Consider the following 16,700-nt stretch of genomic DNA (forward strand, 5'->3'; position numbering starts at 1 on the left):
TCACAGATAAGAAAAAGCTAAAGGAGTTCATCACCACCAAACCAGTATTATATGAAATGCTGAAAGGTATCCTGTAAGAAGCGGAAGAAGAAGAAAAAGGTAAAGATACAAATTATGAACAACAAATACACATCTATCAACAAGTGAATCTAAAAATCAAGTGAATAAATAATCTGATGAACAGTATAAACTGGTGATTGTAATAGAATCAGGGACATAGAATGGGAATGGACTGACTATTCTTGGGGCAAGGGAAAGGGGTGTGGGGGTGAGTGAAGAGATTAGACAATAAACGTGCACCTATGGATGAGGACAGTGGGTGGGGAGTGAGGGCGGAGGGTGGGGTGGGAACTGGGTGGAGGGGAGTTATGGTGGGAAAAAAAGAGTAACTAATGTAATAATCTGAACAATAAAGATTTAATTAAAAAAAAAGCAACATACAAATAATTGGGGTGCCAGAGTGACAAGAAGACGAACAAGGGTTAGAAAAACTATTCGAAGTAATAATGTCAGAAAACTTCCCTGATTTAGGGAAGAAAAAAGTCACACAAGTAGAGAGAGTCCCAAACAATATGAACCCAAAAAGACCCACACCAAGACACCTCATAATTATGATGGCAAATGTTCAGGACAAAGAGAATCTTAAAGGCTGCAAGAAAGAGACAGAAAGTTACTTATAAGGGATCCCCCATTAGATTATCAAATGATGTCTCAACAAAAACACATCAGGCCAGAAAAGAATGGAAGGAAATTTACAAAGGGAGGCAAAGCATGGGACTGAATCTAAGAATACTCTATCAAAATTGAAGGGGAAATAGGGAGCTTCACAGAAAAAGAAATGCTAAGGGAGTTTATCACTACTAAGCCAGCAATGCAAGAAATGCTAAAGGGCCTGGTTTAAAAAGAAGAAATAAAGAAGGAAGAAGGAACACAGGCACAAAAATAAAAATGGCTACAAACAAGTACCCATCAATAATAACTTTAAAAGTAAATGGACTGCCCTTTCCCCAGCTGCCTGTAAGGTGTTTGGTTCTCCCGAGGAAGCTAAGGCCTCGTTGGGATGAGGCCCTAATTTCATCCGGGGACTAGTACTGCTCCTGGCAGCACTCACCCAGCTCTCGACCTCACCATGGCCTCAGTCTCTGAGCTCGCCTGCATCTACTTGGCCCTGATCCTGCACAACTATGAAGTGACAGTGATGGAGGATAAGATCATTGCCCTCATTAAAGCAGCTGGTGTAAATGTTGAACCTTTCTGGCCAGGCTTGTTTGCAAAGGCTCTGGCCAATGAGTCTCATCTGCAATATAGGGGCTGCTGGACCTGCCCCTGCAGTTAGTGCTGCACCAGCAGGAGGTCCTTCCCCTTCCACCTCTGCTGCCCCAGCTGAGGAGAAGAAAGTGGAAGCAAAGAAAGATGAATCTAAGGAGTCTGATGATGACATGGGCTTTGGTCTTTTGAATAAACTGGCTCTTTTGTAACACAGTCAATAAAAGCTGACCTTTGTTGTTATTGGGCTTGCTGATTGTCTGGGGATGTGCCTGTATAAAGATGATCTCACTTCTATAAAAAGTAAATGTACTAAATGTTTCAATCAAAAGACATCAAGTGGCTGAGTGGATAAGAAAACATGACCCATATATATGCTGTCTATAAGATACCCACCTCAGAACAAGGGACTCACACAGACTGAAAGTGAAGGGATGGAGAAATATATTTCAGGCTAAATGGAAATGAAAAAAAAGCTGAGGTAGTAATACTTAAATCTGACAAAATAGGCCTCAAAGTAAAGACCATAACAATAGATAGGTAAGGCCACGTCATAATACTAAAGGGATTGATACAACAAGAGGATAAAACCCTGGTAAACATATATGCACCCAAAAACTCCTGGAAGATATCAAGGGAGAGATCAACAACAATACAATCATAGCAGGGGACTTTAATACCCCACTGACATCACTGAATAAATCCTCCTGACAAAAAATCAGCAAAGAAACATCAATCCTAAATGACTCACTAGATCAGAAGGAATTAGTTGACATCATCAGAACATTTCACCTCAAAGCCACAAAATATATGTTCTTCTCAAGTACACATGGAACATTTTCAAAGATAGACCACATATTGGGTCACAGGCAAAGTCTCTCCAAATTTAAGAAGATTGAAATCATATCAAGCATTTTCTCAGACTACAATGGCATAATGTTAGAAATAAACCCCAATAAAAACAATAAAAAAATTCAAACACTTAGAGGCTGAATAGCATAATAATAAACAATGATTGGATTACCAAAGAGATCAAAGAAGAAATAAAAAAATCCTAGAAACAAATTACAATGAAAACACACCAACTCAAAATCTATGGACACAGTGAAAGCAATCATGAGAACGAAGGTTATAGCTCTACAGGCCTACCTCAAAAAACACAAAAGAAGTAAAACTGGTAATAAATTATCTAACTCTACAAATTAAAGAATTAGAAAGTGAGTAACAAGAAAAGCCCAGAGAGAGCAGAAGGAAGGAGATAATACCAGTAAAGATCAGAGCAGAAATATAAATGACATAGAGACCAAAAAAAAAAACAATACATAAGATCAATGAAACCAAGTGCTGGTTCTTTGAAAGGATGAACAAGATTGATGAACCTCTAGCCAGGCTCACCAAGAAGCAAAGAGAGAGGACCCAAATAAACAAAATCAGAAATGATAGAGGCGAAATAACAACAGACTCCACAGAAATACAAAGGATTGTAAAAAAATACTAGGAACAACTGTAGTCCAACAACTAGACAACCTAGAGGAAATGGACATATTCCTAGAAAAATGCAACCTTCCAAAACTCAATCAGGAAGAATCTAAAAATCTCAATAAGCCAATAATTATGAAGGAAATTGAAGCAGTCATGAAAAACCTTCCAGCAAACAAAAGCCCTGGACCAGACGGCTTCACAGGAGAGTTTTACCAAACACTCAAAGAAGAAATAAAACCTATGCTCCTCAGACTATTCCAAACAATTCAAGAGGAAGGAACACTTCCAAGCTCATTCTATGAAGCCAACATTACCCTAATACCAAAATCGTATAAAGACAACACAAAGAAAGAGAATTACAGGCCAATATCCCTCATGAACATTGATGACAAAATCCTCAACAAAATTCTAGCAAATAGGATCCAGCAGTACATCAGAAATATCATACACCATGGCCAAGTAGAATTTGTCCCAGGAATGCAAGGATGGCACAATATCTAAAAATCAATAAAAATGATATATCACATAAACAAATTGAGAGATAAAAATCACATAGTCCTATCAATTGATGCAGAAAAAGCATTTAACAAAATCCAACACCATTTCTTGATAAAAACCCTCAGCAAAGGGAATAGAGGGATCATACCTCAACCTAAAGAAAGCATTATATGACAAACCTACAGCCAACATCATATATATTCAATGGGCAAAAACTAAAACTATTTCACTTAAGAACAGGAAAAGACAGAGGTGCCCACATTCACCACTCCTCTTCGACATAGTACTGGAAGTGTTAACCATAGCGATAAGAGAAGAAGATGAAATAAAGGCATCCAAATTGGAAAAGAAGAAGTAAAACTGTTATTATTCACAGATGACATGATACTGTACATAGAAAAATCTAAAGACTCCATCAAAAAATTATTTGACTTAATAAATGAATTTGGCAATTTAGCAGGATACAAAATTAACACACAGAAATTTATGGCATTTTGATACACCAATAGTGAACTTACAGGAAGAGAGATTTAAAAAAACAACCCTATTTACCATTGCACCAAAAAAGTGAATAAACTTAACTAAGGAGGTAAAAGACCTCTACTCAGAAAACTACAGGACACTGAAAAAAGAGATAGAGGAAGACATTAATGGAATAATATACCATGATGATGCATTGATAGAATCAACATCATTAAATGTTCATATTACCCAAAGCAATCTATAGATTCAATGCATTTACCATTAAAATAACAATGGCATATTTCACAGACCTAGAAAAAACTATCCAAAAAATGCATGTAGAATAAAATAAGGCCCTGAATAGCTGCAATCCTAAGAAAGAAGAACAAAGTAGGAGAGATCTCAATACCAGATATCAAGCTGTATTACAAGGCCAATGTTCTCAAAATGACCTGGTACTTGCACAAGTACAGACATATAGACCAATGGAATAGAATAGAGAATGCAGAAACCAACCCAAACCAATATGCTCAATTAATATTTGACAAAGGAGGCAAGAACATACAATGGAGTCAAGATAGTCACTTCAATAAATGGTGTTGGGAAAATTGGACAGATACATGCAAAAAAATTAAATAGACCACCAATGTACACCATACACAAAAATAAACTCAAAATGGATAAAGGACTTAAACGTAAGATGAGAAACCATAAAAATCCTAGAGAGATCCATAGGCAGCAAAATCTCAGATATATGGCAAAGCATTAATCTTCACAGATCCAGCTCTTAGGACAATGGAAACTAAAGAGAAAATAAGCAAATGGGACGACATCAAAATAAAAAGCTTCTGCACAGCAAAACAAACCATCAACAAAACAACAAGAAAGTCCACTGCATGGGAGAACATATTTGCCAATGTTATCACCGATAAGGGTTTAATCTCCAACATTTATAGGGAACTCATACAACTTAGCAAAGGGAAGGTAAACAATCCAATCACAAAATAGGCATCAGACCTAAATACACACATTTCGAAAGAGGACATAGAGGAGGCCAGGAGACATATGAAACCATGCTCAAAGTCACTAATCTTCTGAGTGATGCAATTCAAAATGACAATGAGGTATCATCTCACACCTGTCAGAATGGCTATCATCAACAAATCAACAAAGGACAAGTGCTGGCGAGGATTCGGAGGAAAAAGGAACCCTCGTGCACTGCAGGTGGGAATGCAGACTGGTGCAGCCACTTTGAAGAAGAGTATTGAGTTTTTTCAAAAACTAACAGTGGAACTCCTATTTGCCCCAGTGATCCCACTTCTAGGAATATATTCCAAGAAACTAGAAACACCAATCAGAAAGGATATATGCACCCCTATGTTCATAGCAGCACAATTTACAATAGCTAAGATTTGGAAACAGCCAAAGTGCCCATCAACAGATGAGTGGATTTAAAAATGGTGGCACAATCTACACAATGGAATACTATGCCGCTATTAAAAAGAAGGAACTTGCCATAACCGGTTTGGCTCAGTGGATAGAGCATTGGCCTGCGGACTCAAGGGTCCCAGGTTTGATTCCGGTCAAGGGCATGTACCTTGGTTGCAGGCACATACCCAGTGGGGAGTGTGCAGGAGGCAGCTGATGGATGTTTCTAACTCTCTATTCCTCTCCCTTCCTCTCTGTAAAAAAATCAATAAAATATATATATTTTTTAAAAAAGGAACTTTCATCATTTGCAACAGCATGGATGGAACTGGAGGGAATTATGCTAAGCAAAATAAGCCAGTCAGAAAAAGATAAATATCACATGATCTCATTCATATGTGGGATGTAATGATCAACATAATTTGATGTACAGAAAAAGATCAATCTAGAGACAAATGGTAGGGAAGGGGGGCGTTTAGAGAGCAACCAAAGGACTTATATGCATGCATATTAGCATAACCTATGGACACAGACACTGGGGCGGTGAGGGCTTGCTGGAGCTGAAAAGGGATGGGGGAGGGGGTCAATTGGGGAAAAAGAAGACATATGTAAAACTTTAGAAAAAAAATGGTGGTACATCTACAGGATGGAATACTATGCTGCTGTAAAAAGGAAGGAACTCCTACCATTTGCAACAGCATGGATGGACCTGGAGAGCATTAGGCTAAGGGAAATAAGTCAGTCAGAGAAAGATAAATATCACATGATCTCACTCATTTGTGGAATATAATGAACAACATAAACTGATGAACAAAAACAGATCCAGAGACAGAGAAGCATGGATCAGACCTTCCAGACACAGAGGAAAGGCAGGGGAGGGTGGGGGTAAGGGGGAGAGATCAACCAAAGGACTTGTATGCATGCATAAAAGCCTATCCAATGGACACGGACACTAGAGGGGGTGAGAACACCAGCGGGGGGGAGGGGGCAATGGGGCAACAAGGACACATAGTAAGACCTTAATCAATACAGAAAAAGGTAAATAAAACAAACTCTATAAATAAATAAAAAATATCCGTGTGAAAATATCAAGTGGGTCTGCATAATTCCTGGACATGTCTGACCTAGGACTTTGTTAGGGTGGAGAAAGTACTTCTTATATTCCAGGAAGTGCTGTGCTGGTCCTTCCTAATTTTCAGACAATACCAAGAATGAAGCTGAGCCGGGCAGTGTCCTAAGCTAGTTTGAGCCTGAGCAGTGAATTATAGCCTTGTAATGAGACACCCTGCTCCTTTCCCAACTTTTAAAGATCTGACTGGGAGCTGGGGGTGAGGCCACAATCATAATGCAGCCCATCTGTGTCTGACTGGTTTTTTCCTTCCTTCCTCTTTCTCTTTTTCCATCAAATAAATAAAGGCATCCCAGAGCTCTCTGAGCCAAGTATGCTCTTGAGAAAAAAATTAAATTAACTAAAAATGTAAAATTTAAAATGTTGTGTAAGCAGTGAGTCTAATGTGGAATTAGAATAGGACCACAAGTCCAACCTAGTGACATTACAACGAGGAACACTGAGCTCATGCATGAAGAAGCTGCCTCCATGCCCCACCCCATCCCATTAAGCAGCCAGAAGACCCTAATCTCTCATCTCTCCATGCACCCACATTGTCTGCTACACTTGCTGCTGTCCTGGTTATGTGAAGTCCTACTAGGCTGTCACATCAAAACTACAGTTGCTAAAGCCAGCAACTGAGCCCTGTAGTTCAGGCTACCAGGTTACAGGTGTCCCTACCTCTCCATTGCTCAGTCCATTTTGAATCAGAAATTGAGAGGCTTAAGCTCAGGACCAAGTTGCTTGCAAAAGCAAGTTGAATTCCCACTTCTGTCCCACAGCTCCTCAGGTCAGTGTGTCACAGAACAAACTCCCAGATCCTTCTCACTCCTCCTTGCTCCCTCTCTTCCTCCAACTTTTCTGTTGCTACTTTACAGAAGTTTAAAAAAAAAAAAGCTGAGGAATTTTGTTTTCATTCTTACAGAGTACTCAGCAAAACAACTGAACCTAAAAACAATAATTGATGTAATTTTTTGGTAGGGTCTAAACACTTGGAAACTGCAGAATAAAACCCATCTTAGACCTTATAGTTATTTTTAATAGTTGATTAAAATATGTGAGAATGAAGTACTTCATCTAAATACCACTTTATAGAACTTGGGAACTCTAAATACAGTTTATACAATAAAGAATGTTTTAATATTTAAATTGCAGGGTAAGGATAATCTCTCTGTTTTTTCAATGTCCCACAGACATCAGGGAAATGTGTGAGATGGGGAGGAGGAAGATGGAGGAAGTGACTGCAACCAGCGCTTCTTAGGAAAGGGAAGTTTTGTTCCTCAGTCACAGAAAGGACTTCAGCCCCTTCAAGCAGGTGATGTAGGATGCACTCCTCCTCCTCCCAGGCAGGGCTCTTTGTGCAGCCTGGGAGGGTGCCCAAGAGGGAGCAGCCCAGCCCAGGAACAAGCTGTGTCCACTGCTGCCCTGCAGCAGCCTTCCAACCAAACAGAGGGGCTGAGCTGCCCCCAGCTTATAGTCCCGCAGGTCACCCCTCCTCTGCCCGCACCGTCGGCCAGCTGCCTCCAAGGCTGATGTTATTGTTGATGTTACTTAATGAACATGTGCAAGGAAATCCAAGTCTCTGAGTGAACTTACCTTTCTCCTAAGCTGCAGATAGCGGATAAGTTCTTGCCTCGAGCTGCCTCACTCCTCCTGAGTCTGGCTCCCCAGGGTGCTCACAGTTCTCTTTAGAAGCTGAAAATCAAGCCGGATGTTACAGCGAAGCAGTTTTCAGTGTGGTTGAGAAGAACCGAAATCGAAAGGACACATACTTTTCTGGGAAGTTACGTGCTGGATTTTTATCTCCTCTCCCCCTACCCTGGAAGGCATGCAGGGTGATGACATTTCTTTCATATCCAGCTCCGAAATCCCAGGCTGGCACCGCCTCCTCATGGGGCTTGTGTTCCCTGACCCCACAGTGAACACAGCTGCAGGGCTGAATGTGAGCTAGTAACAGCAGGCTGACAGGTCTGCAGCCTGTCTCTCAGAGGTACTTTGGAAAGGCAATAAGGTGTTTCTTACTGTTGTTGTTTTAATTTTATGCTATGACTGCCTTTTCTTTTCTGGCTTTTTGAAAAACTTTTATTTTTAATTTATCCTTTTTCATTATCAATAACCGTGTGCATAAAACTCTCCTATTTTCCCAATCAAGAGATAGACACTAGTATTTTGTTAGCATATTCTCCCACTTACTGTTGTGTGTTGTTTTTCTTTGTGGTGGCTCTGTGGAGGATTGTAAGGGTTCTGAGTTTATATTTGGAGTGTTTCTTTCAATGAAATAACATAAAAATACAAACTCAAATGTGAACATTCAAAATGAACAAAGAAATCATAACCATCAACAAGTTTTTAAAAGTTGACAAATGCCACAAATATTAGTTTGTTTTCTGGGTTTATCTTCTGTTAAGTTTCATTCTTCATATTTGCATTTTCATCTGAATAATAATTCAGAAAAAAATATGTGATTATAAAGGATTCCACACTGTTAGAGTTTTAAAAAAAACTGTGTAATCAAAGTATTTTTTGTTACACCTGTTGTCTCCTGGATGGATATAGGTAGGAGTTGTGTTGTTAGAACAACTTCAGGTTAGTTTCATTGCCTATTTTTCTCTGCCTAGAATATTCTGAGTTGGTTTCAAAGACATTAAAACATTAATTCCACTTTCACCAATATGTTTGATATTTTGCTGCCTATAGATTCTTCTAAGATTTTTATGGTTTCATGGCTTACATTTAAGTCTTTTATCCATTTTGTGTTTATTTTTGAGTATGGTGTAGGTTGATGATCTAGTTTCATTTTTTTGCTTGTGTCTGTCCAATTTTCCTAACACCATTTATTGAAGAGACTATCTTGACTCCATTGTATGCTGTTGCCTCTTTTGTCAAATATTAATTGAGCATAATGGCTTTGATCGATTTCTGGGTTCTCTGTTCTGTTCCAATGGTCTATATGTCTGTTCTTATGCCAGTACCAGGCAGTTTTGAGAACGGTGACTTGGTAATATAGCTTGATATCTGGTATTGTGATCCTTCCAACTTTGTTCTTCTTTCTCAGGATTGCTCACACTATTCAAGATCTTTTTTTATTCCATGTGAAATTTTGGAGAGTTTTTTGTAGATCTGTGAAATATGCATTTGTATTTTAATGGGAGTGCATTGAATCTATAGATTGCTTTGGGTAGTATGGACATTTTAATGATGCTGATTCTACTAATCCATGAACACGGTATATTCTTCCACTTGTTTATGTCTTCCTCTATCTCTTTTTTCAATGTCCTGTAGTTTTCTAAGTACAGGTCTTTTACCTCCTTGGTTAAGTTTATTCCTAGATATCTTAATTTTTTTGGTACAATGGTAAATGGGATTTTTTTCTGTTTTAGTTTCTCTTTCTGTGAGTTCATTATTGATGTATAAAAAAGCACAGAATTCTGAGTGTTAATTTTGTATCCTGTTACATTGCCAAATTCATTTGTCTGTTAGGTTTTTGATGGAGTCTTTAAGGTTTTCTATGTACAATATCATGTCATCAGGTAATAAAGACAGTTTTACTTCTTTTCCAATTGGATACCTTTTATTTCTTCTTCTTCTTCTCCCATCACTATGGCTAGCAATTCCAGCACTATATCAAACAGGAGTTGTGAAAGTGGGCATCCCTGTCTTATTCCTGTTCTTAGGATACATGGTTTTAGTTTTTGCCCCTTGGGTATGGTGTTGGCTGTAGGTTTATCATATATGGCTCTTATTATGTTGAGGTATGATCTCTCTATTCTCAATTTGCTGAGAGTTTTTATCAAGAAATGGTGTTGGATTTTGTCAAATGCTTTTTTTTGCATCAATTGACAGGATTATGTGATTTTTATCTCTCAATGTGTTTATGTGATGTATCACATTTATCGATTTGCTGATGTTGTACCAGACTTGCATCCCTGGAATAAATCCCACTTGGTCATCGTGTAAGATCTTTCTCATGTAATGTTGGATCCAGTTTGCTAGAATTTTGTTGAGGATTTTACCATCTATGTTCATCAGAGATATTTGCCTCTAATTCTCATTCTATGTAGTGTCTTTATCTGGTTTTGAGATTAGGGTAATGCTGGCTTCATAGAATGAGCTTGGAAGTGTTCCTTCCTCTTGAATTTTTTGGCATAGTCTGAGGAGGATAGATTTTAGTTCTTCTTTAAATGGTTGGTAAAACTATCCTGTGACGCCATCTGGCCCAGGGCTTTTGTTTGCTGGAAGTTCTTTGATGACTGCTTCAATTTCCTCCTTAGTAATTGGCCTATTGAGATTTTTAGATGCTTCCTGGTGGAGTTTTGAAAGGTTGTATTTTTCTAGGAATATGTCCATTTCTTCTAGGCTGACCAGTTTGTTGGACTACAGTTATTCATAGTATTTTTTTTACAATCCTTTGTATTTCTGTGGGGTCTGTTGTTATTTTGCCTCTTTCATTTCTGATTTTGTTCATTTGCGTCCTCATTCTTTGATTCTTGGTGAGCCTGGCTTCTTGATGAGCCTGGCACCGTGCCCCCTTCAGCAGAGGTAGCACAGGACAGGCCTCAGCACTGCCTGTTCCCAATGCTGCCCCTTCCACGGAGGCAGCCACAGAGGCAGCAAGACAGGCCTGGTCCCAGTACCACACCTCTGCAGAGGCTTGACAGGGTTCAACCTGCTATGCCTCAACCTCTTACAGCCCCTCCACCAGCTGGCCTGGCCCCAGAACATTGGGGGCGGGGCCAGCACTTAGAAGCAAGGGCCGAGGGCTGGCTGCTGCAGTGGCCAGCAGTGGCAGCAGCAGTGGGGTGATAGGGGCAGCGCCTTCTCCTGATCAACCTGTTCATCCCCGCAGAGGAGAATATCCTCTGAGGGCTTCTGGATTGTGAGAGGGGGCAGGTCTGGCTGAGGGACCCCCTCCCCCCCCCCCCCCAGTTTATGAATTTTCATGCACCAGGCCTCTAGTATTTTCATAAAGAATTTCATAATTTTATGTAGGTGACTTTATTAACCTTTTTGTTTATGTCTTTATTTGATGTCACAGTTCAATCTTTCCTTTTTACTGCAATACTCTTTTTAATATATGTTTTTATTGATTGATATCAGAGAGGAAGGGACAGGGAGAGATAGAGATAGAGATAGAGATAGAGATAGAGATAGAGATAGAGATAGAGATAGAAACATCAATGATGAGAAAGAATCATTGATCAGCTGCCTTCTGCATGTCCCCCACTGGAGATCGAGCCCTGAACCCAGGCATGTGCCCTGACCGGGAATTGAACCCATGGCCCTATGAATACTGTGTATTCATAGGTCAATACTCAACCACTGAGCCATGCTGGCTGGGCTATAATACTATTGTTTTAAGCTCAGGTATCATATCTTTTGTTTTTAGTTCAAATTTTCATGTTGCACCATGATCTGTCTGTAATTTATTTTTGTTAAAAGTTATAAAACAATCTCCAACTTGGTATTTTTCATATGGCTACCTGTACTCCAGATACTATATACTAAATATTCCATAATTCAAAACACCAAGTCATCATATACTGAATTCCCTCACAAATTTGAGTCCTCTTCTAAACTTTCAAGTCTATTTTGTTGCTGTTTAAATATTTATGGGTCAGTACCTTTGTGCTAATTGTTGGAATGTTTTATTATGTGATTACTGTGTGTCCTCCCACATTTATCATTGTTGTTTCAAAATTCCATTGGACACGCTTGCTTTTAGTGTTTCCATATCTCGGTTAAATTAAGTATTTCTACTTCCAAACAAATCTTTGTGCCATATTTATTTCAATTATATTAAATGCATTCATTCACTTATAAAGATTGACATATGTATGTCTATCTTTGTCTCAGTAACATTTTAACATTTCTTCATATATTACCTATATCTTGATTATTTTAGTCTAAGGTATTTTATTTCTTTTTATGATATTGCAAATTTAGTCTTTCTTCCACTGTATCTTTTAACTTGGTTCCCATTTCTTTATATTAGCTATTTCCATCAACATGCAATTTATTTTCTGTATTATAGATCCTTATAGCTTTTAGAAATTACTTTTTAAAACTTTCTTTGAATGAAAAAAAAGCATGACACCTATACTTTAAAAGTTAGCCACAGCATTATATTACTAAAATAAAATAATGCTCATTTAAAGAATTCCTTAACAGGAATTTTAAAGCCTACTTCATTTATGTGCTCATAAATGTTTTCTCTACAATAACTATCCTAGCAGTACCGTATAGTCCCATATGGAACTATATGGGACTTCATCGGGGGAAGAGCCAACACTGAGCTTTCATTGCTTTAGTTCTTTCAATCTCTTTTTTGTAGAGTATATTTCTGTTCCTTTACTCTTCAGATTTCATTCTAAATTCTTCATGAAATAGTTCCTCTAACTTTTAAAAATCTTCAATTATCAAGATTTGGGGTTTGTATTTAATATCAGTGGCTAAGCATATATGCCTATTTCCAATATTTGTGTATGTTTGGACTTATGATTTAAACCTTCCTAAGATTTCCTCAGCACGTTTTTATTGGGCATGGGAAGAGATTGTTAATAGTCAAAGCCTGAAAACTATCCTTATAATATGTTTCACTCACATGATACTCTTTGAGAGGAAATGTTGGTTTGATATTAATGAATTCTCAATCCTAATTAAGTCTGTTTAACCACCTACCTCTAAAATATATGGAATGCTGGCCCTATCGGGAAAACTGATTATCAAGCTCCATGTTGGGTCAAAGAAGAATGTCTGTGCTTTGTAGGGTGATGCAGACAGATCTACAAACAAATGTAGGAAAATTTAGAACTTTCAGCATATCATACTTTATATCAAGTCAAATCTGGGACTTTGATTTATTTCAGAAGTTTCTCTTGGTTATAGCAAGAACCCTGTTAAATTTTTATATTTACAATTTATAGATCATGAGGAGTAAGACCCTATTCATTGGGACACACTGATACCTTCCTAATCACTTCCATTCATTCTTCTTTTTTCCCAAACCATGCTTTTCCTATGTTTCAGTGAGTCAGGGTTATTCTAGAAAATTCCACTTGGAAGACCAACTAAACTCAGGAGTCCCCAAGACCAGCCCTCCATGTCAATGATTTACTAGAAGGACACTCAGACCTCTTGGAAAGTTTTATGCAAAAGGAACAATTCATTAGAGTGAAATGCAACAAATTAAAACCAGCAAAAGGTGCATAGGCTCGAGTCCAGGAGAGACCAGACACAGACCTCCAGTTTTCTTCTTCCAGGAGAGTTGTATAGACAGCATCCAATCCTCCTAGAATCATGTGTGTGACAACGTGTATGGGATATTGCCAACCAGGGCAGCTCACCCAAGCCCTGGTATCTAGTATTATAATTGGGGGCAGTCAAGTAGGCATGGAGGGCGCAGTGGCTGGATTTAGTTGCAAAGATTCCAGTCCCTTTAGAAGTCAAACTGAAACCGTGTACCTAGATTTTCACCATAAATCACATTGTCAGCATAAACTACCTGGTATGGCCAAGGCCTCCACATATTCAAAACATTCTTATTAAGCAGGATATTCCAAGAGATTCAATGTTTCCTTCCAGGAGTTAATGCCACACTTCTCCTTGGAATGTGAAGAAATAAAAGCCTACTGAATCAACCTTTATTGGATGTGATATAAGAATAAAGAAGGTGATGTCTTTAGAGGGATTTAGGAGTCTACTTTTCATTCACTCATTTGTTGTTTCACTAATCAGCTGAACTACATCCAGTACAACATTGGTTCTCAAATTTAATTCATTCCTGAAGGCTGTTCGAGAAATAATTTGTTCACAAACAAAATAATTTTTCCCCTTTAGAAATAATGTAAATTGAATTCATTCTGGACTCCCAAATGATTTCCTGTTTTAACCTTTCTTATATACATTACAGTTTAATGTACAGTATAATCTATAAACAAGCACTTTTTTCTAAAATTTATCAAACCATCCCCTACTAGCCTTAAATCCATCACTTTCAGCACTGGTTCCAGGGGTCTTTCAGGAGGTCAGGTTGTGACATCTTCACTTTTTCACATATAACTCCTCCAAAATGCTAACTGCTTTTAATTTATCCAAGTCAACAATAGTTTTCCTACCTCTTCAGTTGCCTGTGATCATTGTTTCTTTCACACCCTTAACAACATTGGCACTCTTGATGGCCTCTTTGTATTTTAAAATTGTGCTAATTGTCCATTTCGTCATCAACCAAAGCAAAAAAAAAAAAGAATAAGAAAAAAGAAAAACACACACACCCACACACACACAAAATATTCACAGCACAATTTCCTGAGATATTAACAACATAAGGTTTAGCAGTAAACTAAACCTTGTTTGTGTCCTCAGAGACACTTTTTTGTTAAGCTGATGTATCAGCATGAAAGTTTTGTTCAATGACCGAACAACTTGTTTGAGAACCAAATTGTACAAGATGGAAGACATTTGAGAAGGGAGATATAACTGTGCAGCTAAATAGTAGGGCAAAAATGTAGGTTTTAAAAGCGATCTTAAATTTAAATTGTAACTTTGATATTTACATTAATCCTTCTCAGGGTATTCTTTAGCTCTTAAAATAAGTAAGTGTGTCAATGTGTATGGGTTTGTGTATTCTTGAAAAGCAACATTTTTATCACAGTTATAGTATTTGGCTTTACCCATTCAAGTACATTTATACTGCTTTCATTTTTTTGATATCTATGGGAATATCCTTAGTTTTTGGCAGCACATAATCTGTATTTCATTCTTTAGTATTTAACTCAGAGCAAATTTTATGCTGGGAACTCAGGCTCTAAGACACTCTGTCTGAACACATGAGACATAGTTAATAACTTGGAACAGTCCAAGACTATGTGGCTGAACGTTCATTCCCTTACCTAGGAGTTCATTCTCAAAGCTTTTGTTTGCAACTTCATGATGGACTTCATTCTTCTTAAGTTATTCATTGGAATAAAAAACACTTTCTCAAATTCAAACATATGTCTCCAATTACCTGGCATCCCAAAGGGCAAAGCAGACCAAGGAATGATTCCCATTATTTCATGACATTTGGGGAATTTCAAGGACTAGCTGAGACCTTGATGTGACACTGTCTCATGACTTTTGCAGAAATGACCTCTCCTGGATGGTACTGCAATCAGACATAGAACTGCATATATCACCTCCTATAACTTCATGCAAAACTATTCAAAAAGCTTATGTGAGTGTAATAGATTTTACTGAAAATGGGGGAGAAAATCTTTTGCCCTATGATTTCTTTGCCCATCACAGCTTTGAAGAGAACCATGAGGTCTTCAACCCACCGAAGCCCAGCCCCATTTTATCTTGCTGGTTCCACCTGCCTCTCCCTACCGTAATCTATCCTTAACAGACTACCATGCTTTTAGAGCACTGATGGCAAACCTTTTGAGCTCGGCATGTCAGCATTTTGAATAACGCTAACTTAACTATGGTGCCATGTCACATGTAGAAATTTTTTGATATTTGCAACAATAGTAAAACAAAGACTTATATTTTTGATATTTATCTTATACTAGAAGCCCATTGCACGAAGATTCGCACAATAGGTCTTCCTTCCGCTATCTGCCGGCACTGGTTTTCCTCTGGCACCCGGGATCCAGGCCTTTGGTCTGGCCACAGCGGAGAAGCCAAGAAGCCAAGCCTTCTCAGTCTTTGGTCTTTACTCGGGCCAGAGCCTTCAGTCTTCACTCCACACCTGTGTATGCAAATTAACCGATTTGCATAGTTACTCTGATTGGCTGGTGGGCATAGTGGAATGACGCCAATATGCATGTTTCTCTTTTATTAGTGTAGATTTATTAGTGTAGATATTTAAATGCCACTTAACAAAGAAAAATCAACCAAAAAAATGAGTTCATGTATCAGAGGTGACATAGGTTCACCATCACTAAACTTTCTCTAACAAAGCAACTAGGCACCAGCTTTTATTGCTGAGGTTTCTGCTGACATTTACATCCCTATATTCTCCCCTCTGCTTCAATAGACATATTAATGAATTTTTACAAATATACATTTTCTTTTCTATCAAGAATTGGGGGTCACCCCTGGCCAGGATGGCTCAGCTGGTTGGAGTGTCATCCCATGCACAGAACAGTTGTTGTTTCAATTACCAGTTGCCAGAAGCCAATTCCAGCATATCAGCAGAGCTGAATCATCTGGAAATGGCTGAGGGCATTTCCTCAAACCTGAAAAGGATTCATAAACTGATTGCTTGCTACCAGATAGCTGAGGGCATTTCAATCTACATGTTATTGCCTCCTCCTGGACAAACACCTGAACAGCCTAAGGCAATTCTTCCAATCTGACAATACATTCTGTAGACTAAACCCTGGCCTTTAATGTGTATATCTACCTTGTCTTAGGACAATTTAATAAAAAGCAAAGGGTCCTGAGACAAGGGAGAACTTAGTTTGTTTAGCTAAGT

At 38.4% G+C, this 16,700-nt stretch overlaps 1 protein-coding gene across 2 annotated transcripts in view; it reads right to left on the reverse strand.

The window, feature by feature from the left end:
• The window catches only part of LOC102418157 (guanylate-binding protein 6), a 29,872-nt gene extending 21,856 nt beyond the window's left edge, over nt 1–8,016 (reverse strand). For both annotated transcript variants that reach the window (XM_014459560.2, XM_023757612.1), the window contains exon 1: nt 7,841–8,016. The gene's annotated coding sequence lies outside the window, so the exon portion shown is untranslated. The remainder of the gene's footprint in view (nt 1–7,840) is intronic.
• Between the last annotated feature and the right edge of the window lie 8,684 nt (nt 8,017–16,700).

The sequence above is a fragment of the Myotis lucifugus genome, unplaced genomic scaffold (assembly GCF_000147115.1).
Source record: "Myotis lucifugus unplaced genomic scaffold, Myoluc2.0 scaffold_110, whole genome shotgun sequence".
In the NCBI taxonomy this organism is placed as follows: domain Eukaryota; kingdom Metazoa; phylum Chordata; class Mammalia; order Chiroptera; family Vespertilionidae; genus Myotis; species Myotis lucifugus.